We start from the raw sequence: 27,572 nt of genomic DNA, 5'->3' as shown, positions 1-27,572 counted from the left end.
ATGCAGACAGCTCTGGCTTCTTCGGCGCTGATCAGGGATGGCAGGGTGAGGCAATTGGGGTACCCCTTCAGTGGGTCTATCTATGTGAAGGAGAAGTAAAGGCAAGAGTAATTAGCATTAGAAGTTCTAGACAGGGAACTAGAAAAAAGTCAGAACAGGGCAATTTTCAAATGTTCATATGAGAGTCCATTGGAATTTCTTGACAAAGGCTTCCAAAATCATCCCTCTAGTGGGTTCCTCCTGATTTTTCTTTTGTCTGTCAAGGCTGGACTCTAGAGTGATGAGTTCAGGATTTGCTTTCAGGTATTTTGATAGCTATTAGAGTGGTTAGAATCAGTGTCAGTTTCCTCTCAAAAGCTCTGAGATAACTGAGGGGTTGCTTAGGTGTTTATACGACCTGAGGGTATGCACACTGGAAAGCCTTTACACAGCATGGGTCATGCCTTCTCTTTCTAGCCTTCCCCAGATTTTATACTTTAGCCCTCCCCAAATCCAGGAGACCATGTGTGATTAGGGCCAACTTACATACAGTTGGCTGGGAAGAATGGCTAGATACTCTGGTGAGGGTCCTATGACCCTGCTTGGCCCTTCTTTAATGAATGAGTACAACTATCAATAAGCCCAATTGTGACGATGTTTAGCAACCTCAACTGACAAGTGGTTAACAAAATGTGGTGTATTTGCACAATGGAGTTCTATTCAGCAGTAAAGAAAGATGAAATAATGAAGCTTGCTGGATCTAGAAACTGTTAATACTAAGTGACATAACACAGACTCAGAAAAACAAATGATGTATGTTCTCCCTCATATGTGGATCCCAGCACCAAATCCTTTTAAATTCCATGTCCTTTTAACAAGATGATGCTGCACAGCAGTCTCTTCTGCATGAAATAACTACCATCATCACGACTTCAGCTGTTCTTGATCATTAAATGTATTCTTTACAAGGTGCTGATTAATTTTGATTCTGTATTTCTTTTTATTTTCAGTTTGTTACTATCTTGTTTTAAATCAATTCAAGTCCTTTATTTTGGACTTCTTTTTGTAATTCCTTCCTTAAATATCTTATTTATTGTTTTTATTTTATGTATGCGAGTGTATTGCCTGCCTGTATGTGAGTGCACCTGTGTCATACAATGCCCAAGGAGGTCAGAAGGCAGCATCGGATCCCCTGGAATTGTAGTTATGGACAGTTGTTAGCCACCATGTGAGTGCTGGGAATTGAACCTGGGTCCTCTGCAAGAGCAGTCAGTGCTCTTAACTGCTGAGCCATCTCTCCAGCCCCTATTCTAACATTTTTTTATTTTGAAACTTTCTACATTTTCCTCCTTAGCGTTGGATCTCATTCTTCATAAGCCATGGTATGAAGTCTACTTTCTCCAATAATCATTTGAACACTTCAGCAGTACACTGATCATCATTTCTACAATGTAGCTTTCTCCATTCTATTGGTTTTGATCTATGTTTGCATTTATATTAAAATAAAAATCAATAAGTACATAGCTAGAATATGGTCATTTCCAGGCTTTGTCTTCTACACAGTGTTTTTAATCCAATTGACTTGCTTAAAATTGATTTTAGTTTTCCAGGTTCTCACTGACCAATTAAAAAAAACCCTCAGTTTTAATATTTCCAGTATAAAGATCTTCCAAGTGCTTTGTGGAATTACACACAGTGAAGCTGATTAGCACGTCCATCCCCTCCAATAGACCCCTTTTGTCTGTTCTGAAACAGCTAAAATCTACTTTGTTAGTGGAATTCAAATATAACACACATTATTATTGACCAAAATATCCATATGTTATTTTACATGTCCAAAATTTATTCAACTTATAACTGAAATTTCATTTTTACTTTGTCGCTGGCTTGTCCTCAGTTTCTCATGTACTGATTCCCTCACCATCCTGCTCTGTGATTCTAAGTTCAACATGCTAAGATCAAACATGTGGTGAGACCATATACTATATTTCTGAGTTTAGTTTATTTTTCTTTGGATAATGTCATCTACATTTATGTTTTTAAATTTTGAGATTTATTCTTTTTTAGGATATTATGATGCAATAATATAGCATTGACATACTTGTGCATTTTTTTATTCCAATGAAAATTTGGAGGCCTAGAGAGATGGCTCAGCAGTTAAGAACACTGGTTTGTCGTGCAGAAGACCTAAGTTCGAATCCCAGCACCACGTGACAGCTAACAATTGTAACTCCAGTCCCAGGGGATCCAAAAGCCTCTTCTGACCTCCTCGGGCACTGCATGACACGGGTGCACTTACCTACATGCTGGCAATGCACACATACACATAAAATAAAAATAATAATTTTTTTAAAAAAGAAAATTTGGGCACTTGGTTAAATAGCTTAGATTTTAGAGATAATTCTGAAATGTAAATGCAGATAACTCTGAAATGCTAGTTTATTCACTTTAGACATACATGAGTGAGATTTTAGGTGATCTTACAGTTTTTGGTTTCATATTCATTTTTTTTTATTATGGTATTTCCCTACATGGATATTCTGTGATATTGATCTTACCCCCTGTTGCCCTTTTTTCTTTCTCACCAATGTGTCTCTATTTTTTGACATCTAAGTGTCTCCCTGCTTCTCCCTGTTCCCTTCATCCCACACCATATACCACATATGGGAGAAAATGTCCTATTTATCTTTGTGAGATTGGTGTATCTCACTTAACATGATGATCTCCATGTCTAATTATATAATACATAATTCCATTCTTCCTTATGACCAAATAAAAAACATAATGGCTATCTACCACATTTTTTGTACATTCATCCACTGTCGGGCACTAGGCTGAATCCATAACCTTGCAATTCTGATTATTGGACCCAAGTCCAATAATCTTTTAAAGAAATCTCTGTTCAGAGCCACTGAGCATTTATGAAAAGACAATTTGCTCTTGAATTCTGAGTTCCCTTTATATAGAAGAAATACAGATATCTCTATAATAATTTGTCTTTGATTCACTTGGGTATATCTGTAAACAGTGGAAGTTGATCAGATAGATGTTCTATTTTCAGATGTGTGAGGAGCCTCTCTACTGATTTTCCTAATGGCTCGGCTACTTACATGCTTCCCAGAATTGAATTTTTTTTGTCTTTTTGAGACAGGGTCTCCCTGTAGCCCCAGCTGTCCTGGAACTCACTATGTAGACCAGGCTGGCTTCGAACTCACAGAGATCAAACTTCCTCTGCCACCCAAGTGCCAGGACTAAAGATGTGTGCCACCACGCCCAGCTTTGTGCTTCCTATTCTCTTTGTAAAATTGTAGAGATAGGGATCAAACACAAAGCCTTGTGCATGCTATGCAGATTCTCTTCTACTGAACTATTTCCCAGTTCAGTTTCTGTATTTGGAGAAATGTTTATTCACACCTTTCTTGTTTATGAAAAAAATTTACTCTTAAGTTCTAAATTCCATTTATACAGTCTCAATACTAGCAATCTGTTTGGGAAATAGTTTATAATAATTATTTCCCATATAATAATTATCTCCTCATTTGTTCTGTTGGTTTCTTTCCCTCCGTGGAACATTGATTTTCAGTTTGGTATGAACCTACATGCTCATTGCAACATGTCAAAAAAAAAAATCATTGTCCAGGAAATTATCAAGGATATCTTTCCTCAGGATTTCATGGGAGGTGATTTTGTGGTGTCAGATCTCACATTGCTATCCTCAGTCCTATTTGAATGAATTTTGTGAATGATGTCAGGAAAAGGACCAAGACCATGCATTTCCACTTTCCCATCACTGGTTACTGAAACCAGTGCCCTTCACTTGGTACGTTTCTGATGACCACCTCAGAGATTGACTGATGGATCACATATTGTGCTGACTTCAACTTTGTCTACCAACCTCAAAGTTACTTTGATTTCAGGCTTTTGTCTCCATATACATTTTTCTGTATCTGTGAACAATACTTTAGGAATGTTAATTGTGGTTATACTGTATCAATGGATAAGTTATGAATTTATCTATACTTCTGCAGCTTTAATTATTTATTTTTCTTGATTAATTTTCATGACTCAAACTCGCAATTCTCTGCTGAACTGAAGGGACAAAAATGATCAAACTTTCCTCATTTCTCTTGTTAAAAAGCTTTCCAGTTACCAATATTGAGTATGATGTTGGTTGTAGCTGTGCTTTTCTGACTTTTTAATGTCCAGATACATATTCTTTTACCTATTTGGTTGATTACTTTTTAGTTATTAAAGGATACTAAATTCTATCAAATAGGTCAAGTAACATTTCTATGATTTTTTAATTTGGCATATTGCTTAGTGTTTTATTAGGTTAATGTTAAATGTTAACATGAAACAATCAAATGGCGCACTAAAGATAAAGATGCATTTAAAGATAAGGTGAATTTTATTTTTTTATATATTATTTTTATTTTATGTGTATGAGTGTTTTGCCTGCATGTATGTAAGTGCACCACATGTGTGCAACCCCCACAGAGGCCAAAAGAGGGCACTGGATCCCCTGTAACTGGAGTTGCAGACAGTTGTTAGATTACATAAATCCCCTATCATCACCATTCTCCATATTATTAGGGATCTAGTAATTCTATGTCCATAAAAGCATACAGAAAGCTTCAGCTGAAAAGCAGAACTTATATATGCTTCAATAACAGATACACACAGAATCTCGATTACATTGTATTTAACAGCCATAATATGATCATTCAATTGTATGAGAAAACACATTTTGAGAGGATGTGCAGTGACAGCTTTGCCTCTACTTTCTGTACATCAGCAGCTCTGCACTGAATTGTGAGGAACAAAATTGCTTCAGAATATTGACGATTTACACAAACTTTGGGGTGACAGGCAACATGTCCCCACATGGAAAGTTCATTTGAGTATTTGATGATTACTGACTTGTAAAAATTATGTCTGCAGCCCAAACACTAAAATTCATGTATGTTATGGTCTATGGTACAAGAAAAACTATGTCCTTTTGAAAGATTAGATCGTTGAAACACAGGTTAAAGAAAAGATTTAGTCTGATCATCTGAAAAAAATCACATAATGTGTAAAAGTGTCTTTCACATAGATCAACATATTCTCCTGCCTAGTGCAACAAAGTCATGGTGCTTGCATGGAATTTGATCATCTGAGAAGAATAACCTGTAAAACTGTCTTTCACATATCCCAACATAGTCTCCTGACTACAGAAGTTCACAGTGTCTGCATTGCCTAACAAACCTTAAACATCATTCAATCATACTTCCAAGCGACACTGTCTGGGGGATCTTTCTCATATCTCAGTTTTGTGTTGGTGTTATAGGGAACTTGTTGCTCTACTTGTACGGTTATACTTTCTTCTTTAAACCTGATCTTAAGAAGTCTGATGGTAGTTAATATGTTGTTGATCATATTCATGTTGATACCAGGTATTGTGTCATTCTTTGGAGCAAAGCACTTTCTGGATGATGCTGGTTGTCAGGTGGTTTTGTATGTACAGAGTTACCCGGGGTCTGTCCATCTGCACCACCTCTATTCTGAGCACATTTCAAGCCATCACCATCACTCCCAGGAACTCTAAGTGGGCGTGGCTTAAGCCTAAACTCTCCACATGGACTTTTCCCTCCTTCGTTTGCTCCTGGCTCATCAACATGCTCATATATATTTCTTTAGTTGAAACCGTAACAGACAAAACAAATTCTACTCAAACTGGCAATGGATATTATCATGCTTACTATCAAAGCACACAGTTTGGGAACCACAATTTAGGGTTATTTTTTAGCGTCATATTCACTCGAGTTGTCTTCTTTACGGTCATCATGATGTGGACCAGCCTCTACATGGTTCAAATCCCGGCACCCACATGGCAGCTAACAACTGTCAGTAACTCCAGTTCCAGGGGATCTGACAGCCTCTTCTGTTCTCTGCAGGCACTGCACAACATGGGTGCACTTACAAACATGCAGGCAATACCCTCATACACATAAAATAATAATTTTAAAAAATAAATAAAATTTAGGAATTTTTAACATCCTACTTGATTTCTTCCTTGATCCAATAATCATTTACTAGTGTGTAGTTTAGTTTCCATGAGTTTTTGTACTTTCTGTAGTTTCTAGTGCTGTAGATACACATGCTTATTCCATTGTGTCAGATAATTGCAGAACATTATTTGTGTTGAGACTTGCTTTGTGTTCTAATATGTGATCAATTATGGAGACATTTCCATGGGCTGCTAAGAAGAATGTAGGTTCCTAGTGTTAGAGAGAATGTTCTGAAATGTCTGTTAGGTCCATTTGATTTATAATATCATCTAATTCCTGAATTTCTTTCTTTAATTTTTTCCTAATAAGTTGTCCCTTAGTGTGAGTGGAGTATTGGAATCACCCATTATCACTGTTTGGGATTAATCTGTGATTTTTTGGTATAATAGTATTTCTTTAAGAACTTGGGTGTCACCCTGTTTTGGTGCATATATGTTTAGAATTATAATACCCTGTTGGTCAGTTTATCTTTCATGGGCATGAAATGAGCCCCCCCCCATGTGTCTTCTGACTACTACATGTTTGAAGTCTATTTTGTTAGATAATAGGAGAGTTGTGCCTACTTATTTCTAAATTAAATTTCCTTGGAATATGTTTTCTATTCTGGTTTCCTAAGGTGGTGTCTATCATTGATTGTGTTGTGTGCTTCATGGAGGTAGAAAAACATGGACCATTTTCTCATCTAATCTATGAGTCTGTGTCTTTTTATTGGGTAATTGAGACCATTAATTTTTGGGGGGTCTTTTTGAAACAGGGTCTCCCTGTAGCCCCAGCTGGCCTGGAACTCGCTATGTAGACCAGGCTGGCCTTGAACTCACAGAGATCTGCCTGCCTCTGACTCCCAAGTGCTAGGATTAAAGATGTGGGCCACCATGCTTGGCTCAAGACCATTAATTTTCAGAGCTTTTCTTGAATGTTGTGTACAAATTCTTGTCACTTTCTTGATTTTGTGGTACTTTTTCAAATCTGTTTGATTACCTCCTCTGACTTTTTTTATTTATTCTCTGTGACATCTTGGTTGCGTTTTTCAATTTCTTCAGATTGAATTAGTCCCACTACTACACACTACAGAGCTGTATTAGTTGTTGTAAATTCCTATAATCTTTCTTATCATGGGAAGTTCTTATTTCTGGATATAATAATCAGGATTGATACTTGTGGTAGGTCATGATTTGGAATATCTCTTTCTTTGTTCTTCAGGCTTTAAAGTATTCAGTGAAATAAACCTGTGTTTTTCTAATGGACCTGGCCTTTAAGTGATTTGACCATTTTTCTTTTATTATTATTTTATTTTATGTGAATGCATGTATTGCCTGCATGTAGGTAAGTGCACCCATGTCATGCAATGCCCACAGAGGTCAGAAGAGGCTGTCGGATCCCCTGGGACTGGAGTTACAGACAGTTGTTAGCTACCATGTGGGTGCTGGGATTTGAACCCAGGTCTTCTGCAAGAACAACCAGTGTTCTTAACCGCTGAGCCATCTCTCCAGGCCCTTGACCATTTTTCTCATAATTTTCAATACCCTTTCTTTATTCTTTGTTTTGATATTTTAATTATAGAGTATCATGGATCATCTCTTTTCTGGTCCTGTCTATTGGGTGTTCAGTAGGCTTCTTGTACCTGGATTAGCATCTCTTTCTCTAGGTTTGAAAATGGTTCTTCTATCATTTTACTGTAGACATTTTTTCCCTTTTGGCATGGTTTTCTCCTCCCTCTTTTATACCTTTAATTCAAAGGTTAGAACTTTTCATCTGTGTTCTCCACACTCTTCCGTGTTCTGTTCATGTGTTTTTAATCTTCTCACCATCCTTTACTGTTACACAATTCCTCTGCTTTGTCTTCTATGCCTGGCTTCTGTTTTCAACATGATCCAGCCCGTTAGTTTGACTTCCTACTGAGGGTTTTTTTTTTTTTGGTTTTTTGTTTGTTTTTTTGTCTTTGGCCTTCTGAGTTTTTCACTTCCAGCATCATTTCAGTTTGAATTTTCTTGAGAATTTCAAACTTTGTTCCCATGACTTTGACTGACTTTCTTATGTCATTCGTCTCTTGGTCTTTGTCTTCTTTGAGTCCTTTGACTATATGTGTAATTATTCTTTTGAAACTTTGTCTGGACTATCTTCCAGGTCATTATCATTAGGGGTCATTACTATGGAATCTGTACTTCTTGCAGGAGACATTTGTTTTGGTTTTCTGTTGTTTTTATTTCTGCATTTGGGTTTGAACATCTGGAGTTAGTTTGGGTTTGACTTTTTTTCTCTTTTTTCAAGTCATGCTTCTTTCAGCAGAGGTGTTAATAAATTTCAGGAGGGGCTAATTCATGGCAAGGTTGAGATGTTGATTTTCCTGTTTCTCTAGTACTTAGAGCTACAGCCTGTAGCTCAGGTCTTCTGTTGTCAGCTATAATCTGATGCAGAAGGAACCTGGAATAACTTTCCATGTCAGTGTGGACTTGTCCTGGTCTCAAGGCCAGATGGAACACATGGAAGGTTCCAGTCAGACAGCTTTCAGGGTTCTGGTGAGTCATGCTTTTCCATGCCTGGTGTGGAGACCTAATTGGGAAATTTTTAATTACTGTTTTTATCTCAACGGATGTTATGGGTAGATTTAAATTATTTATCCTGTCTTGATTTAACTTTGGGAGGACATGTATAACAAGCACCAATAGATTTAACCTAGTTCCAGACTTGTCTGGCCCCAGGGACTGCAGCTAAGAACTGTGGAACTTCCCGTGAACCTGTGTGCCTAACCCAGAGTCAAATTGTTCCTCATCCTGGATCCTTGGCTTCAGCTGCAGCTGCTAGGAGATGTGGTGCTTCCTATGTGCCTTGTGAACATAAGTTAGGATCAGATCCCTATTTGAGTTGTTGATGTCTAGGTTTTTAGTTCTTTGTATATTCTAGGTATTAATCCTCAATCTATCCAGCAAGGATTTCTTCCCATTCTATAAGCTGCCTCTTCACTCAAAAGACAGCTTCCTCAGAGTTTTCCAGACAGCTGGCCAGTTATGAATATGAACTCACAGCAACAATGGGAGCATGCACAAGTCCTATACAAGCTCAAACTAGACAAAAATCCCAGCATAAACATAGGGAAGAAGCTCCAACCCAACCTAAGGAAACTGTGGCAACAGATGGCTGCTGTGAGGGGCCAAGACAGTCTTTTTCAAGCATGCGACCCTTGGTAGATTAACCAGTACCCACTCTGAAGGACATTTGGAGACACAAATTAGACTCTATAGGCCATATGTGTGTATAAATATATAGATGTGTGTGTGTGTACATTAAATTGAATGGGACAATACAGGGAGATACAGATGGTGGGGAACTGAAAATCTAAATACCAACCAATTGTGTGAAATTTTCAGTAATTCAATTTAAAAAGACAGTTACCTTTGATAAGCTGGAACTGTTTAATTCATGATGGCCCTGATGACCTTGTTCTATGAGCAACCATAGTCCTATTTACATTGTCCTCACCTGTTCCAATATATTGCAAGGTATTTCCTATCTTTTCATCTAGCAATTTCATTGTACCATTTTTACCGTTGAGTATTTAAAGATAAATAGTTTGGGGGCTGCAGTGATGGTTCAGTGGCCATGAGGAGGAGGCAGGGCAGCAGAAGTGGCCCAAGCAGAAAGCTGAACGCTCACATCTTCAAGCAGGCACAGAACACAGGGAGAGAAACTGGAAGTGGGTGGCTTTGAATTCTCAAAGCCTGGCCCCAGTGATGAGCTTCCTCCAGCATGGCCACACCTCCTAAAAGTTCCATGACCCTCCCCAAACAGTGCCACAAACTGAGGACAAAGTGTTCAAATACTTGAATCCTATGAGGAGACATTCAAACCACCAAACCTAGATACTTGATTTCACTCCCTGGAAACCTGTGATTTTGGAAGAAGAAAATCAGCATCACAAAATTGTTATCTGACTATACCATGCATCTTCAAACACACAAACACACATACATACACACACACATCATACACACATGAGCATACACACAAAAATAGTCATCTAAAGATTTTGGAAAATGATTTTACATATATGCCATAGTCTAATTTTATTTTGCACTTCTAAAGTTTGTCATTGAAAATTTAAAATACCATTTGAAAGTTGGACTGTATTTATTTTAAACTGTTCTAATGCGCTTAAAATTATTACATTTATCCTATTGGTGAGGCTTTCTCCTGTCGTTTCTAATTGGCTTACTGAGTGTTTCACTTCCTTCTTCATTTCAGCCTGAGTAGTCTTCAATATTTCTAGCTCTTTTCTGAATTCATTCTTAATCCCTATATCCTTCAGTTCTTTGATTTCTTTGTGTGTTCTTTAAATTCACTGAATTCTTTTATCATGTTTATAATTGTTCTTTTGAGTTTCATATCCTGCATTATCTCTAGGGGGTTCCCATTTATTTGGTGGGGATATGTTATTTTGGTTTTTCATGTTATTATTTTTTCTCTGTGATTTTGACATGTAAATTTCTTTTGTAGTTTCTGATTCTTTTGTGAGATTCAAGCCTTCAAGTTTAGGTCTGCTTCTTTATGTGAACTTTATGTGTCTTTGTGGTTTACCTTTTGGGCATAAAAAGCTGGTTCCTCTAAGCTTCTGGTTCTGTCTTTTGATTTTATATTGGAGTGGCCAGATTGCGTTTGTCTTCAGGAGTTCCCACAGAGGCCCAAGTCAGATGAGGATCATATGCGCTCAGGCTTAGTCCTACAGTCTGGATCCCTCCAGGAAAGATTTTGGCCTCAGGAATTTGGGGGTTGGACTGGCCCGGGAGCAGGGCCCAGGAAAAATGCTGATCTAGGGCAGCTGGTGGCCGTGCCACCCAGAGATGGCAAAGGGAGATGGGGGCAGGAAGAGGCCCCAAAGGCTCCTGGGGACTGCACTGAGGAACTGGGTTGGTCTGGATGCAAAGGATCAGGAAGCAGAAAGGTCAGCCCCAGTGTCCAGGAAAGAGGCTGGTGTGTTGTGCAGCCCAGGGGAGCAGAAGGAGGTGAGGGCAGGACCAGGCCCCGAGGGCTCCCGGGAGAGAGGCTGGCAGGTTGTGCAGACCAGGGAAGCAGAGGGAGGTGAGGGTGGATCCAGGCCCAGAGGGCTCCTGGGGACCCCAGAAGGAACTGGGTTGGTCTGGATGCAAAGGATCAGGAAGCACTGGTGGTTCCCCCGGTATCTGGGGTGCCAAGACAAGGAATGGGACAGGTCCCAGGCTAGGAGGAGAGATGGGCAAGGGAGATGGGAGGGTGAATGAGGCTGGGGGAGTCAAGGCAGGTGGCGGGGGCTGATCGACTTACCTTGGAGAAAGGCCTGGGAGAGAGGCTTGCAGGTCGTGCAGGCCCAGGGAAGCAGAGCATAACCCTACTTCTTAGCCGTGTCTTTGGGCTATCACATGGTAATCACTAACATGGCTGACTCTCCACTACTCACCATAGTTTGATCATCTGAGCCCTTCCAGGAGTCCCATCTGCAGAATCAGGAAAGATAATGATACATTGTTCTTCTAAGCCAATTCTTTTGGATAAAACAGCAATGTGTAACCAGAGCTTACTGTTACAGAAATCTCTGTTCTGTACTGACACTATGGATATTGTACACTTGGTTGAGTTTTTCTGTATTGGTGACAGTAGATGTTTCTGCTTTGTAAACAAAAGCAGACTTGTATGGGCTGGAAAGATGGCTCAGCAGGTAAGAACACTGGCTGTTTTTACAAAAAACCCAGGTTCGAATCCCAGCACCCACATGGCAGCTAACAACTGTCCACAACTCCAGTTCCATGGGATCTGGTAGCCTCTTCTGTCCTCCTTGAGCATTGCCCAATACAGGTACACTTACCTACATGCAAGCAATACATGCATACACATAAAATAAAAATAATAAATAAAAAAATTTTAAAACAATTGGAGCCAGGTGTGGTGGTGCACACCTTTAATCCCAGCACTTGGGAGGCAGACAGGTGGATCTCTGTGAGTTCAAGGCCATTCTGGTCTACATAGCCAATTCCAGACCAGCTGGGACTTCAGGGAGACTGTGTCTCAAAAACACAGACTTGGAGAGTGGACACTGTACCTCTTTCATTTCTTCTGTATATTGTTTTTAATTTTTTTCATGTGTCCATTAGATAGAACTGTGGGGGGGTTATACTTTATTATTTTTATTTCATGCATATGAGTGTATTGCCTACATGTAGGTAGGTTCACCTGTGTTGTATAATGAATGCGGAGTTCAGAAGAAGGTGTCAGATTCCCTGGAACTGTCATTAAGGATGGTTGTTAGCCGCCATGTAGGTGCTGGGAACTGAAACTGGGTCCTTTGCAGCTAGTGCTCTTAGCCCCTAAGCATCTCTCCAGCCCCAGGAATTGAGATTCCTTGAAGCTGGAAAGCAACCTGTAGAAAAATAAAGATATTTTCTTAACCTTAATTAATCAATATCTGGTGTTTGCATTTTATTTATTACACTTGAACCAATTAATCATCAGGTCCATCGTATGGGAACTGACTGTTACTAAAGCAACTTCTCTACAGGTGCACTGCATGCAGGTGTTGAATTTGTACTCTTTTTTAGCTGTATCTCTGAATGTTCACATCGTGATGATAATTTACTCTCATTTTACAAAACTGTGTGTGTGTGTGTGTGTGTGTGTGTGCATGTGTGTGTGTGCGCGCGCATGCCACAGCTGACTTGTTGAGGGCACCTAAAGATGTCCACATTGGGTGGCGATAGAACTCAGTGGTAGAGCATCTACCTTATATGTATGAAGTCGTGAGTTCAATATCCAATACAAAAAAAAAAAAAAAGTCCATATCCCACTACCTAATCTCAGGAACCTGTAATTTACTTTACATGGAAAAATAAACTCAAATTTAGTAGATTATCCGGGTAGCCCCCAAATATAATAAGGACTTTATAAGAGATTCGGGAAGATTTGGGGGGCTGTTTCCTTGTCTTATTTTGAGATAAGATCTTGTTATACAGCCCAGACTAGCTCTGAACCTCCTGCCTCAGCTTCCTGTGATGAAACTACTGGTGTGTGTCACCAAACCCACTTAAACTCAAGGAGACTTGGCCTAAGGCCTAGAGGTTTTGGAAGGCACCAGCCTTGCTGATAGTTTGACTTTAGCTTAGTGATACCTTTTTTAGACTTCTTTCAATTCTGAGCATTGGACCCAGGGCCTCCTAGGCAAACATTCTACTGAAGGAGAGTACCCCTTAGACCCCCTCCCTGTCCTCTGAGAAAGAGCTGCCCTCTTCCTGGCTTTGGAAATCCCCTTCACTGTTCAAACCCTTTCCTGGTACATTTGTTTATGGTTTCTATGGAAATGGTCTGGGGCAGAAGAAGAACGTTCTGCCCCAGGTAAGCTAGCCAGTGGCTGTATAGATTAAGGCTCTGGAAATCAGCCCTAGACTGTTCAAATCCTTTTCTGGTTCTTCTGTTTATGGTTTCTATCGAAATCCCCTGCTTTGTGGTTTTTGTGGTTTCAATGCTTAAAAGCCCTGTGTTTTCACAGCTCATGATCTCAGCACAGCTCCCAAGACTGTCTGTGTCCCCAGCCATCTGGCTTTAATAAAGCACTTGTGTTTTTACTGAGACTCAGTGTCCAAGTGGTCAATCCAGGGAATTCTTCAGACCCTGAACATTTTGGGGGCTCATCCGGGAGTCCCTGAAGACCCTCGGTCTGTTTCTATCTTTTTCTGTCCTCCATCTGGTGCCTGGAGACTTCAGTTCTGATTCCTCCCATGGTGAGTCTGTTTTGGTTTCTGTTCTGACTGTCCGGACTTCTGGGGGCTCAAATTCTATCTCCAGATTTTTATGGAGGAGTCTCCAGGCTGCTGCCAAAAAGCCTACAAATTTGTCAAAAGTCGGTCAGGTTTTACAGGGACAGACAGAAGCTCCAGCACAGTTTCTGGAAAGGCTTATGGAAGCTTATAGAGCCTACATTCCTATTGACCCTGAGGCACCAGAGAACCAACAAGCCATAAACATAGCCTTTGTGACTCAGTCAGAACCTGATGTCCACAAAAAGTTACAGAAGCTGGACGGTTTCGAAGGTAAGAGTTTCTCTGAATTGCTTGAAATAGCCCAAAATGTTTTTAATAACCATGAGACCCAGGAAGAACGTGAGGAACGTCACAACCGAAAACTGGCTCAAGCTCTGGCACTAAGAGAAGGAGAACGCCCCCCACCCCACCCCAAGGAAATATCCTCTGGGGAAACAGAACTGGCAGACTGGATCGCCTCCCAAAAACAGCCCTCTCAAGAGAGACCAATGTGCCTACTGCAAGGAGATGGGGCACTGGATTCGGGATTTCCCTCGATATCATAAAGGAGCTCAAAAGGTACTTGAATTAAATAACTGAGGGGGTCAGGGCTCGTCTCCCCTCCCCAGCCCCAGCTAACCCTAAAAGTGGGAGGGAGGCCTATTGACTTTTTCGTCGATACCGGCGCCACCTTCTCAGTTCTAAAGAAGCCCCTTTGCCCCTGGCCTCATGGCAGCACACCTACATTTAAGGAGTTGCAGGTAGCTGCTCTTATCCTTGGACCACTCAGAGAACTGTCAATTTGGGCACAGGGCAGACTCAACATTCCTTCATGGTTATTCCTGATTCTCCCTACCCTCTACTGGGCAGAGACTTGCTAAGTAAACTTGGGGCCTCAATTCATTTTGACAAAGATAAAGTCAATATAGAAACCACCAGATTTGTTCTCACCCTACGGGCTGAGGATGAGCACCATCTCCATGAGGAGACCCTCTGGACCAATTGGCATCCCTAACTGCTAAGTTGATACAAGCAATCCCTCAGGTCTGGGCTAAGGGTAAAACCCCAGGATTTGCAGCCCACCAACCACCCATGGAGATATCTCTGGAGGCCTTTGCCAGGCCATTCCAGGTATGACAATACCCGATATTTCTTGAAGCATGTGCCTCTATGCAAATCCACCTAAAAAGACTCTGGGAATCTGGCATTTTGATCCCCTGTCAGTCCCCTTGGAACACTCCCCTATTACCCATGAAGAAACCAGGAACTAATGACTATAGAGCAAGATCTGAAAGAGGTAAATAAGAGAGTCATGGACATACACCCCACTGTGCCTAATTCTTATACCCTCCTGAGCTCCCTGACCCCTGACAGGACAATTTATACCATCCTGGATTTGAAAGATGCCTTTTTCAGTATCCCCTTGGACAAGGGGAGCCAACTCATCTTTGCCTTTGAATGGCAAGATCCTGAAGAAGGGTTCAGTGGCCAACTTGGACTAGGCTTCCACAAAGGTTTAAGAACTTCCCCACCATCTTTGATGAGGCCTTGTATGAAGACCTCCAAGAGTTCTGAACTGCCCACCCCCAAGTTTCTCTTCTGCAATATGTAGATGATTTTCTCCTCACCACCTCTGACCACCCCTCTTGCCTAGAGGCTACAGAAGACTTATTGAAGGAACTTCAATGTCTGGGGTATAAAGTGTCAGCTAAAAATGCCCAGATCTGCCAGAAGGAGGTACAGTATCTGGGGTTTCCATTGGAAGGGGGTATGCACAGGCTCTCCTCTGCAAGGAAAAAGGCTGTCCTGGACATCCCCGTTCCCCAGAGTCAGAGGCAAGTCAGAGAATTCCTGGGGTCAGCTGGATATTATCACCTATGGATACCTGGTTTTGCAGAACTGGCCAAGCCTCTATACAAGGTAACAAGGGGGGAACTCTCAGGGTTCTCCTGGGGAGATGAACAACAGCAAGCCTTTGACAACATGAAACTGGCCCTCACTTCTGCACCAGCCCTAGCCCTGCCAGACTTCTCGAGGCCCTTCTGCCTTTATATAGATGAATGGCTAGGTGTAGCAAAGGGAGCACTTGCTCAGACTTTGGGCCCCTGGAAAAGACTAGTGGCCTACCTCTCAAAGAAATTAGACTCAGTAGTGGCCAGATGGCCAGCCTGTCTAAAGATTATAGCAGCCACTACAGTCCTAGTTAAGGATGCTGATAAACTCACCTTGGGGCAACAACTGATTGTGACTACTTCTCACACTATTGAAGGGGTACTGAGGGCCCTGCCTGATCACTGGTTCACAAATGCAAGATTAACTCATTACCAGTCTCTCCTACTAGATGTGCCTTGCCTGACATATAAGGTGACCAGTGCTTTAAACCCTGCATCCCTACTCCCTGAGACTGAGTCTGAGACAACTGTGTATCATGACTGCTCAAAACTGCTGCAACATGTCCATGGAAGCCAACCAGATCTCACCAACATACCATGGAAGAGCCCTGACTTGGTGAAATTCACAGACTGGAGTAGTTACATAAAAGATGGAGTCAGGTATGCAGGGGCAGCAGTAGTCACCTAGGAGGACGTCCTATGGGCAGAAGCCCTGCCTAAAGGAACCTCTTCACAAAAGGCCTAACTAATAGCCTTGATTCAGGCACTAAGACTGAGGGAGGGTAAGACTGTCAACATTTACACTGACAGTAGGTATGCTTTTGCCACTGTTCATGTACATGGAGGCATCTATTGAGAAAGAGGCCTCCTGACATCAGAAGGAAAAACTATTAAAAACAAGCAGATCATTGACTTGTTAAGAGTCATATGGAGGGGTTGGGAATTTAGCTCAGTGGTAGAGTGCTTGCCTAGCAAGTGCAAGGCCCTGGGTTTGGTCCTCAGCTCCAAAAAAAAAAAAAAAAGACAAAATAAGAGTCATATGGATGCCCAAAAGAGTGGCAGTTATTCACTGCCCAGGACACCAAAAGAATAACACTCCTGAGGCCCGAGGAAATCAAAAAGCAGATAAAGCCAGGCATGGTGGTGCATGCCTTTGATTCCAGCACTTGGGAGGCAGAGGCAGGTGGAGCTCTGTGAGTTCAAGGCCACCCTGGTCTGCATAGTGAGTTCCAGGACAGCTGGGGCTACAGAGAGACCCTGTCTCAAAAAGACAAAAAAAAAAAAAAAAAAAGCAGATCGAGTTGCCAAGGAAGTAGCAGAATCCCCCTCCAAACCTGTGCTCCTAACCCTGCCAAATCCTATGTTACCTGAAAAGCCTTCATACACTGAAGAGGATGACACATATTTCCAGACAATTCCAAATGGGTATATCTCCTCAGGATAGAGACACACTTTAGATGGTAAGGTCATCCTCCCCCACCACCTGGGGGAAATGCTAGTTCACCAGATTCATGGAGAAACTCACATGGGAAAAGAAAAGATCAGGTTATTACTAACCAGATGCTTCCAGTTTCCTTCCTCAACAGCTACAATACAGGACATCACCTCCAGATGCATGGCATGCCAGATGACTAATGACTACCCAAAATGTGATAAATCCTCAGGAAAACGTGAAAGAGGGACTTCCCTCAGAGTCCACTGGGAAGTGGACTTTACTGAGGTAAAGCCGGGCCAGTTTGGATATAAATATTTACTGGTTTTTGTAGACACTTTTTCAGGATGGGTAGAAGCCTTTCCCACCAAAAAGAAAATGGCAACCACAGTTGCCAAGAAGCTATTGGATGAACTCATTCCCAGGTTTGGTGTGCCCTTAATGTTGGGTCTGACAATGGACCAGCATTCATTTCTCAGGTAATACAGGCCTTAGCAAAGGCCCTGGGGATGAATTAGAAACTACATTGTGCATACATCCCCAGAGTTCAGGACAGGTAGAGAGGATGAATCAGACCATTAAGGATACCATGACTAAATTAACCCTAGAATCTGGCACAGACTGGGTGACTCTCCTCCCTTTTGCCCTCCTTAGGGTTAGAAACTCCCCTTATATTTAAGGAATTACTCCTTTTGAAATTCTGTTTGCAAGACCCCCTCCCCTGGTCCCAAGATTAAGGTCAGAATTATTGGCTGAAATATCTAATCATGAAATCCTTCAGTCTGTTAGGGCATTGCAGGCTGTACAGGAACACCTTCACCCTTTGGTCCAGCATGTGCATGAACTGCCCCTGGCCACTCCACATCCTTACAGACTGGAGACATTGTCTGGGTAAAATTACATCGGAAGGAGACATTGGCCCCTCGGTGGAAAGGACCATTCACTGTGATCCTGACAACTCCCATGGCAGTGAAGGTGGACAGACTGTGCACGTGGATTCATCACTTACACGTCAATCCTGCCCAGACCGACCAGAAGAGATGGAAGGTTGTCCAACCTCATCCAGAAGACCCCCCTAAAACTTTGACTGGTAAAAGACGGTCTGCCTACTACTCCCCTACTGTAATTATGACTCTACTCTTCCTAACTCTACCCCTTAGGACTGATCCCCAGAGAGTTTATCAACCCCAGACTTACATCTGGAGATTATCTGATACACAAACAGGAAAAACTGTTACAGAAGTTACACCTCCTAACCCTCAGGTTGCTCCCTGATTTAAAACTGATCTGTGTTCCTTATGGCTATCACTGGGCTCCCCAAAACAATTGGTAATCCACGGTGTCTATGGGGGATCATTCAGGGGATCAGTAGCAATAGCAATGTCAGGAGCATCTGGACAAGCATCCTTTATTGCTACTGGATGCAGAGCCGGCACCATAGATGCAGAAAATGCCTTGGGAACGGCCTTCTATGCATGCCCAGCAAACACTGGGACTGATTGTGATGATGAGGGAAGTCATTACTGTGCTTACTGGGGTTGTGAGACATGGGCCCTGACATGGTTTCCACTAAAATGACAAGATCCATACATTAATATAAAATTGGAAAAAAAAAATAAGTCTTGCTCAGTTCCCAGGACCTGCAACACACTTACTATAACTCTAAAGAAATGGGATGTTTTTGCAGTAGACCAAGAATGGGACATGGGCCGCACATGGGGACTGAGGGCCTATGTGTTTGGTATGGACCCTGGAACCCTATTCACAATTCAAAGATTCCCAAAAACTATACCGCCTAGACCCATAGGGCCTTTGGCAGAACTTAAGCCAGATTTCCCTCCTCCTCCTTTGAGGACCCCTGGCTCAAATACATTCCCAACTACAAAGCCGATACCTGTAAAAGATAAAGACTCCCCCCCTTCTAGAGGGGGAACCTTTTATAAATATTATAAAGTCCACTTTTCAATATTTGAATAACATATGCCCTGAGATGACCAGGGATTGTTGGCTCTGCCTGGATCCCCAACCACCCTATTATATAGGTTTTGCCCTTACTGTAACAAGAGAAGAATTAAGGATAGTACCCATAAATGATACTGCCTCATGCCCCTGGGAAACCACTTTCACCCTAGGAGACCTACAGGGACAAGGGATTTGCTTCATGTCAAATGAGTATCCCTTAGCCACCTCTCCTTACCTTGGAATTTGTACTCAGTCCTATACCTTACCGAGGCCACCTGGCCTATAGGAGATACTCAACTACTTGCCCCCCCCATAGACTTGGTTTGCTTGTTCCTCTGGCTTAACCCCTTGCCTACATCCCAGTTACTTCATGGGAAGACAAGAATTTTGTGTCCTGGTACATGTCATGCCCCAGGTATATTACTATGGAGGAGATGTGGGTAGACACCATATGGGCCTCTCCCGGCCTCACAGGGCAGCAACTGCGACCATGCTAGTCCCCCTCCTCGTGGGAAAAGGGATAGCTGGGTCTGCCACCATCAGAACAGTGGCCTGGGTCACAACTGACCAGAACTTAAGGATCTTGAGTGAACAGGTTGATAAAGATATCAAAAGATTACATGTCACCACTTCCTATTTAGAGCAACAAGTAGACTCCTTAGCTGAAGTAGTCCTACAAAATAGAAGAGGCCTCGACTTACTTTTTCTTAAAGAAGGTGGACTCTCTATGGCTCTAGTAGAAACATGTTGTTTTTATGCCAACCATTCAGGTGTGATTAAGGACACCCTGGCTCAGGTTAAACAGAGTCTCTTAGAATGAGAAGAACTTAGAAAGGGTTCCCAGAACTGGTTCGAGTCCCTATTCTCCTGGTCATCTTAGCTTACCACCCTTATCACTGCTCTGGCCAGCCCCTCTTGATCCTTACAGCACTGTTAACTTTTGGACCCTGTGTCTTTTATGCTCTAGTCAAGTTTGTTAAACAAAGGGTTTCTGCTGTACAACTGATGGTTATGAGGGCCTATTACAATCCCCTAGATGACACATATGAATCAATGGTTTGCAATCCCCTAGACAACACATATGAATCAATGGTTTGATTCAAGAAAATTTCCAAAACAAAAGTGGGGAATGAAAGAGAGTGCCCCTCAGACCCCCCTCTCTGTCTCTCTGTTCTCTGAGAAAGAGCTGCCCTCTGTCTGACTCAGAAATCCCCTCCATTGTTCATACCCTTTCCTGATACATCTGTTTATGGTTTCTATGGAAATGGTCTGGGGCAGAAGAAGAAGAAGGTTCTGCCCCAGGTAAGCTAGCCAATGGCTATATAGGTTAAGGTTCTGGAAATCAGCCCTAGGTTGTTCAAATCCTTTCCTGGTTCTTCTGTTTATGGTTTCTATAGAAACCCCCTGTTTTGTGGTTTTTGTGGTTTCAATGCTTAAAAGCCCTGTGTTTTCATAGCTTGTGGTCACAGCACAGCTCCCGAAACTATGTCCCCAGCCAGCTGGCTTCAATAAAGCACTTGTGTTTTTACTGAGACTCAATGTCCGAGTGGTCAATCCAGGGAATTCTTTGGACCCTGAGCACTACCACTGACCTACACTCCCAGCCCCACTTCAGATTTCTGATCTCCTGGGTATTGTTTTGGTCCAACACATCGAAACAATAAGTTTATAGGGTTTTTGTCTTAATTTAGTGTGCATGAATGTTTTGCCATCATGTATAGTGCACCACAGGTGTGTAGCACCTGCAGAGTCCAGAAGAGGGCATTGAATCTCCTACAACTGGATTTACAAATGGTTGTTAAGCCACCATATAGGTGCTGAGAACCCAATCTAGGTTGTATGAAAGTGCTCTTAACTGCTATCTCTCCAGTCCCTCAGTTTGTGTTGTTTTAAGCCACCTAAAGTTTCAGTAATTTTTTTTTTGCAGACATTGGAAATTAGTACTGAGGGGGAGCTCCCTAAAACCTTGTAGCCCCCAGAGAGAGGAGGATGACAAGGCCCACACCACAGCAAGAAAAACTCAGTAAGAACCAAGTTATATCCTGTAATTTCTGCTTCAAGTCCTCCATGGCCTCCCATCTCTCTGAGTAAAAGTGCCAGTCTTCACCAGGTCCCCTATGAAGGGTAAAGATCCCACTCCTTCAATTATTCCCAACCAGGAATTGAACCTAGGACATCAAGAGTGCTCCACAGGGCTGGAGAGATGGCTCAGTGGTTACACTGTGGGGAATCAACCACAGACTGACCCAGCCTGTTGAGAAGGCTCAAACCATACTTTGGATGATAGAGAAGTTATTCCTCATCACATGTGGAACCCAGACTGGGCAGAACCTGCTCCAGAGAAACTGACGCCCTGATCAGAAATACATACAGATTTTCTGTAGGACTTTTCATGTTATCCCTTGGCAGTAATCACACTGGTGAATCTGAGACTCCCAGCACAAAAATATATGTGCACTTTGGTTATTATATGAAATTTAAACAGTGTTATACAAAGAAGCATATATTTTGGGCATGTGTGGGGTTATGAAACTCCCAGTAATATGCTGATACCAGTACAAACTTAACTATTTTAAAAAATAAGACATGGTGGCAGGTGCTTCCTGAAAGACCACTGCAAGAGGTGGCATTTTCCAACATGCACACAGACTGCGGTTTTTATAATTGTCTACCTTATCCCATCTCAGCCTGAGACTGAGCTCAGAGTGGCCTTTATAATTTGAGGACAAGCAGAAGCTTCAAAGTCCTGTTACTTCTACATATACCAATATACACACTTACTACTAGGAATACATAAGGTTCTTGACAAATACATTTCTTAGTACTTACTCATCTCCCACACGGAACAAAGTGATACTGAGGTCATAGTTCATTAGTTCCACTTTAGGTTAATTTTCCCCCATCAGTTAAGAGTACTTGCTGCTCTTGCAAGAGGACTCAAGTTCCATCCCCAGCATGTACATGGCAGACAAAAACTGTATCTCTAGTTCCAGGGGATCCAATGCCCTGCCCTCTTCTGGCCTCTATGGACATTGCATACACCTGGTACACTTAACATCCATGCAGGCAAAACACTCACAAACATAAAAATAAATAAGAGTGGGGGCTGGAGAGATGCCTCAGTGGTTAAGGGCACTGGCTGTTCTTGCAGAGGACCTGGGTTCAATTCTCACATGGTGGCTAACAACTGTCCCTAACTCCAGTTCCAGAGGATCCAACACCTTCTTCTGACTCCGAGGACATTGCACAACATGGGTGTACTTATGAACATGCAGGCAATGCATGCACTCATACACATAAAATAAAAATAAAATATAATAAATACTGGGGCTACAGGGAGACCCTGTCTCAAACAGACTATATATATACAATGAGAGTGCTCCACCACTGGGCTCTATTCTCAGCTCTGCTGAGCACATCTTCTTGGCAGACTAAGAGTGCTTCTGGCTGCAGGGTCTGCCTGAATAACTTGTACCTTCACCTACTGCAGGTCTGTTCAAATAACCATATCAGAGATGCCTTCCCCCATAAGTACCTGATATGCTGAGCTCTGCTATGCAGGCAGTGCCAGTCACTTGCTGAGTAAGTCACTCAATGAAATACAGTGGAGAGGGAGCTGGAGAGATGGCTCAGCAGTTAAAAGCACTGGCTGCTCTTGCAGAGGACCCAGGTTCAGTTCCCAGCACCCACATAGTGGCTCACAACTATCCATAACTCCAGTTCCAGGGGATCCAATGGTCTCTTCTGACTTCTGTGGGCATTGCATGCACATGGTGCATTTACATGCAAGCAGGCAAAACACTCATAAAACTAAACAAATAAATAAAAATAAATACAGTGGTGAGAAGCAGTGTCTCACCTTGCCTGTTTGCATTCTGAACAATGTGAGCCTAATACCTGATCAAAACATTACAATTTGGGTGATTGAGATGGCTCAGTGGGTAAAGGCACTGCTCAACAAGCCTGACAACCTGAGTTCAATCCCAGGGCCTCACGTGGTTGAAAGAACTAACTTTCAAAAGTTGTTCTCTGACCTCTGAGCACATACATACACAAAAATAAATAACATATAACCTTTAAACAGAATTTTTGCTTATTTTAATTTTTATTACATTTTTATACATTTATTTTGTGGGATGTGAAGGTGTGGAGGTCAAAGGACAACTTTTGGAGTCTGTTCTCCAACCATGTAGGTCCCCGGGATCAAATTCAGATACCCAGATTTTACAGCAGCCCCTTTACCAGCTGAGTCATCCACACACCCATCTGGTTTCTGAGACAGGGTCTTACTGTGTAGCACAGCTGGTCAGAAACCACATGATTCCTCCTGAGGCCTCAGGCTCCCAAGTTCTAGGATAACAGGGCTGAGTCACAGTGACCAGGGTCTCCCTGTAGCCCCAGCTGTCCTGGAACTCACTACATAGACCAGACTGGCCTTGAACTCACAGAGATCCGCCTGCCTCTGCCTCCTGAGTGCTGGGATTAAAGGCGTGCACCACCAAGCCCAGCTAGCTTTCTATTTTTTTAATTTTTATGATTGATTAATTGATTGATTGATTGATTGATTGATTGGTTGGTTGGTTGGTTGAGGATGTGGCATGAACGCCACAGTGCCTTCGGAAATCAGAGGACCAATCTATGCAAACTGTTTCTCTTCTTCCACCATATGGGTCCTGGGGATCGAACTCAGATCATCAGGCTTGGCAGCAAGTGCCTTTATCCAAAGAGCTATTTGCCACCCACCTTAGCATTCTTTTCTTTTGGGGGGTGTTTTTGTGGGTATTTCTTTGTTTTGATTTTTGAGACAAGGTATCACGTAGCCCTCCCTTACTGGCCTAGCTCGCTATGTAGGGCAGACTAGCCTCGAACTCACAGAGATCCGCCTACCTCTGTCTCACAGGTGCTAGGATTAAAGGCGTGCACCACCACACCTGGCTCCCTTTTTTTATATGGAGTGTAATGCCTGAATGTATGTAAGTGTACCCGTGTCTTGCAATGCCTGCAGAGGTTAGAAGAGGGTCTCTGATTTCCTTGGAGCTGGAGTTATGGAGGGTTGTTAGGGTAGTTAGCCGCCCTGTGGGTCTTGGGAATCAAACCTGGGTCCTTTGCAGGAGCAACCAGTGCTCTTAATCGCTGAGCCACCTCTCCAGCCCCCTTTTTCTTTTTTTTTCAGTAACCCACTAAGTCCATTTGGTGCTGCCTGTGATTAAAGGTTTGAGCCACCACCTCTAGCCACGTTAACATTTTTAAAAGGACTCCTTGTCATACACTGGCACAAACACCTGATGGATCTGTGTCCTGATGCATCTAGCACAAACACCTCCCGCAGACCTGGCTTTGCTTTCAGCAAGATGATACAGCGAGAAAAGAGGAAGGCGGGTGACCTGGAGGAAGCCCCCACCTAGCAGCAGCCCCCCTCCAACCCCTGACCGGGCGTTCTCCCATGCGCTCCATGTTTTTACCTGCTCCCGCAGGACTTCAAGTTAATTCACGCCCTCATCCCTTCCTTGGGCTCTCTAAAGGCCACCCCGTCCCCCTTCTGCCCCTGGTCCAAGTGCAAAACCACAGAGGTGGCAGAACCCAGCGCCACTGGGAGGCAGTGGGAGGCTTCAGGACGCTGCTGCAGAGAAGCGAGGTCGGGTTAGGCTGGGTACCCAGTTCTACCAAAGCCGGCTCTCCGCCTCTAATTTCTGTCTCCCAGGATTCCTCGCCCTCCTTCCTTTTCTGGCTTTGCCTCCCTGTTTTCTCCCTAGTCTTTTGCTGAACATGTGGCCACACGGAGGCGCCATTTCCCAACATTTAAAAAATTTGCTTTTAAATTTCATGTGTAAGTTTTGCCCGCATGTGTGTTAAACGCATAGATCCCTGGAACTGGAATTATGTACGGTTGTTAGCTACCATGTGGGTGCTGGGAACCCAGCCCAGGTCATCTGCACCTGACCTGCCTGCTAGCCACAATGTCCCAGCGTGTTCCTGCAGGTTTTTAAAAATTAGAAACAGCTAGGTGTGGTGGCGCACGCCTTTAATCCCAGCACTCCGGACGCGACGCAGAGGCAGGCGGACCTCTGTGAGTTCAAGGCCAGCCTGGTCTACACAGTGAGTTCCAGGACAGCTGGGGCTACAGGGAGACCCTGTCTCAAAAAGACCAAAAAAAAAAAAAGAAATCAGAAACAGGAGGAGGGGACGCGGCTGTCTTTAGTACCAAAACTTGGGAAGCAGAGGCTGGGGGAACTACAGCGAGATCCTCTCTCAAAAAATAGACCAAAAGAAAAAAATTAGAAAGACACACCCAGATGTGGTTCGCGCCTGTAATCTCAGCACTCGGATGTTAAGGCAAAAAGGCTGCAACAGAAAATTGGAGTCCAGCCTGGGCTACATACTAAATTGCAGGCCAACCTACACTGTGAGACCCAGTCTCCTCCCTCCCTCTCTCTCACCCTCCCTTTCCCTCTCTGTCTCTCTCTCTGTCTCTCTCTCTGTCTCTCTCTCTCTGTCTCTCTCTCTCTCTCTCTCTCTCTCTCTCTCTCTCCAGGCATGGTGGCACATGCCTGCAATCAAAACACCTAGAAAGAGAAAGTATGAGGATCAGGAGTTCAAGATGTGCATGAAAAGTTCCAGAAAAAATCCTGCATCTTGGGCTGAACTTCCTGTAAAGGTGACCAACTGATTAAAACCTCAATTGACAATGGAATAGCCAGTTTTCCCACCTCTGGTTCTAACTTACGAGTCTTGTGACGCACAGAATATAGTAACAAAACTAACAGTTCCCACCAATCTAAAGGCTAAGAGTGTCATCAGAGCATCTGAGGCCTGTAGCTGACATTTTTTTTGTATCTGCCTTATTACTGTTTCCACCAATGTATTTGGAAAGTGTCTTCTTTATGGCTTTTCTTTGTTCTGCTACTATAAAAACTTCATGAAACTGTTACCACCTAGCTACATGGAATTTGGGGTAACCTGAATTTGTGTTCCTAGGCTATGGTCACTCCTATTTGGCTCCAGAATAAACTATTTCTTATCCACTTTGAGGTGAGAGTTATGCTTTTGCCTTGACAAAGGTCATCCTCGGTTATAGAGAAAGTTTAAGACCAGCCTGGGTTACACCAGACTCAAAACAAAGGAACCAAAAGGGCTGGAGAAATGACTCAGTGGTTAAGAGCACTGGCTGCTCTTACAGAGGACCAGTATTCAGTTCCCAACACCCAAGTGGTGGCTAACAAAGGTCTGTAACTCCAGTTCCAGGGAATCTGACTCCCTCTTCTGGCCTCCATAGTCACTGCATGCATGGGTGCATACTTACGCATAAAATAAAAATAAATCAAAAAATTTTAATTAGAAATATGCTAGGCATGGCTGTGCATTCCTTTAATCCCAGCTCTCAGGAGGCAGAGGCAGGTGGGTCTTTATGAGATGAGGCCAGCCTGGTCTACATAGTGAGTTCCAGGTCAGCTAGAGCTACAGGGAGACTCTATCATAAAAGAAAGACGAAAGAAAGAAAGAAAGAAAGAAAGAAAGAAAGAAAGAAAGAAAGAAAGAAAGAAAGAAAGAAAGAAAAAATGAGTCAAGGAATATGTGTCAAAGATGTATGTGCCTCACCAAGGGAACCGGAAAGATGACATACGTGGTTCCAGGAAGTTCGAAGAGTGAATCTGAAATAAAGCAAAAGGTCGGATAAAAGGGCTGTTTAATCACCTACTGGGTGATGCACTGGACAGAATGCATTTGCAACCTGTCAGTCTCTTAAGCAAGCCAATCTCCAACAGAACAGTGTCTGTATTTCACATAGCTAGGCAAAAAGCTGCTACCAAACGGGCTTGGTAAACAATGCTAGGAAATTCAGAGGACTCCCTGTCTCCTTTCTGATGTATCGTCATATTTTACCTAAGATTTCTCCTAGAACGCCCGCCTGCAACTCTCCTCTCTTCTTGCTGGTCCCCCATCCTATCTTACTGTCTCCTTCTTCCTTCTTACCTTTCCACTCGGGTCTGCCCCTTGAATATCCATGTCCCTCTCACTGTCTACCTTTCCGTCTATGTCCATCCCTCTCTGGGGCTCTCGCTCCCTCTCGCTAGCTTTCCTGACATGCCTATCTCTCAGGTTGTAACTCTGAAAACCTACTGAGTGACATCCCTTTCATTCAGACCTGCACACCTGTGTGCGTTCTTACATTCCCTGTCCCTCCTGGAGTCCAGCCTCTGCCCTCGCAATCTCCGGGTCCCTCTCCTCCTGCCCACGACTCCGTGTGTGTCTGTCTCTGTCTCTCGCGCGCTGAGTAGCTCTGTCCCTGTGCCCATCCCATGCCCTCACTTCACAGGTCAAATAGCCTTTCCAAAGCACTCTAGTCTGGACGTTGCCAGGCACAACTGGTCCCTGGTTACCAAGAAGCCGCTCGATCCCACCCACCACGCTTAACTACAAAGTCGGGTCCATAATGCTGTGCATGCTCACACAGAGAACCCTGCAGACTACGATTCCCAGAAAGCACCGGGCTGAGCCTGTC

The 27,572-nt window shown here is 43.0% G+C and overlaps 1 pseudogene; it reads left to right on the top strand.

Annotated features, from left to right (window-relative positions):
- On the top strand, positions 1 to 27,484 carry LOC115068375 (annotated as a pseudogene).
- The last annotated feature ends 88 nt before the right edge of the window (positions 27,485 to 27,572 follow it).

The sequence above is a fragment of the Nannospalax galili genome, unplaced genomic scaffold, assembly GCF_000622305.1.
Source record: "Nannospalax galili isolate Female #2095 unplaced genomic scaffold, S.galili_v1.0 scaffold649, whole genome shotgun sequence".
In the NCBI taxonomy this organism is placed as follows: Eukaryota; Metazoa; Chordata; class Mammalia; order Rodentia; family Spalacidae; genus Nannospalax; species Nannospalax galili.
Note: the sequence above shows the minus strand (reverse complement) of the source record. Positions and strands in the feature narration are given on the sequence as shown.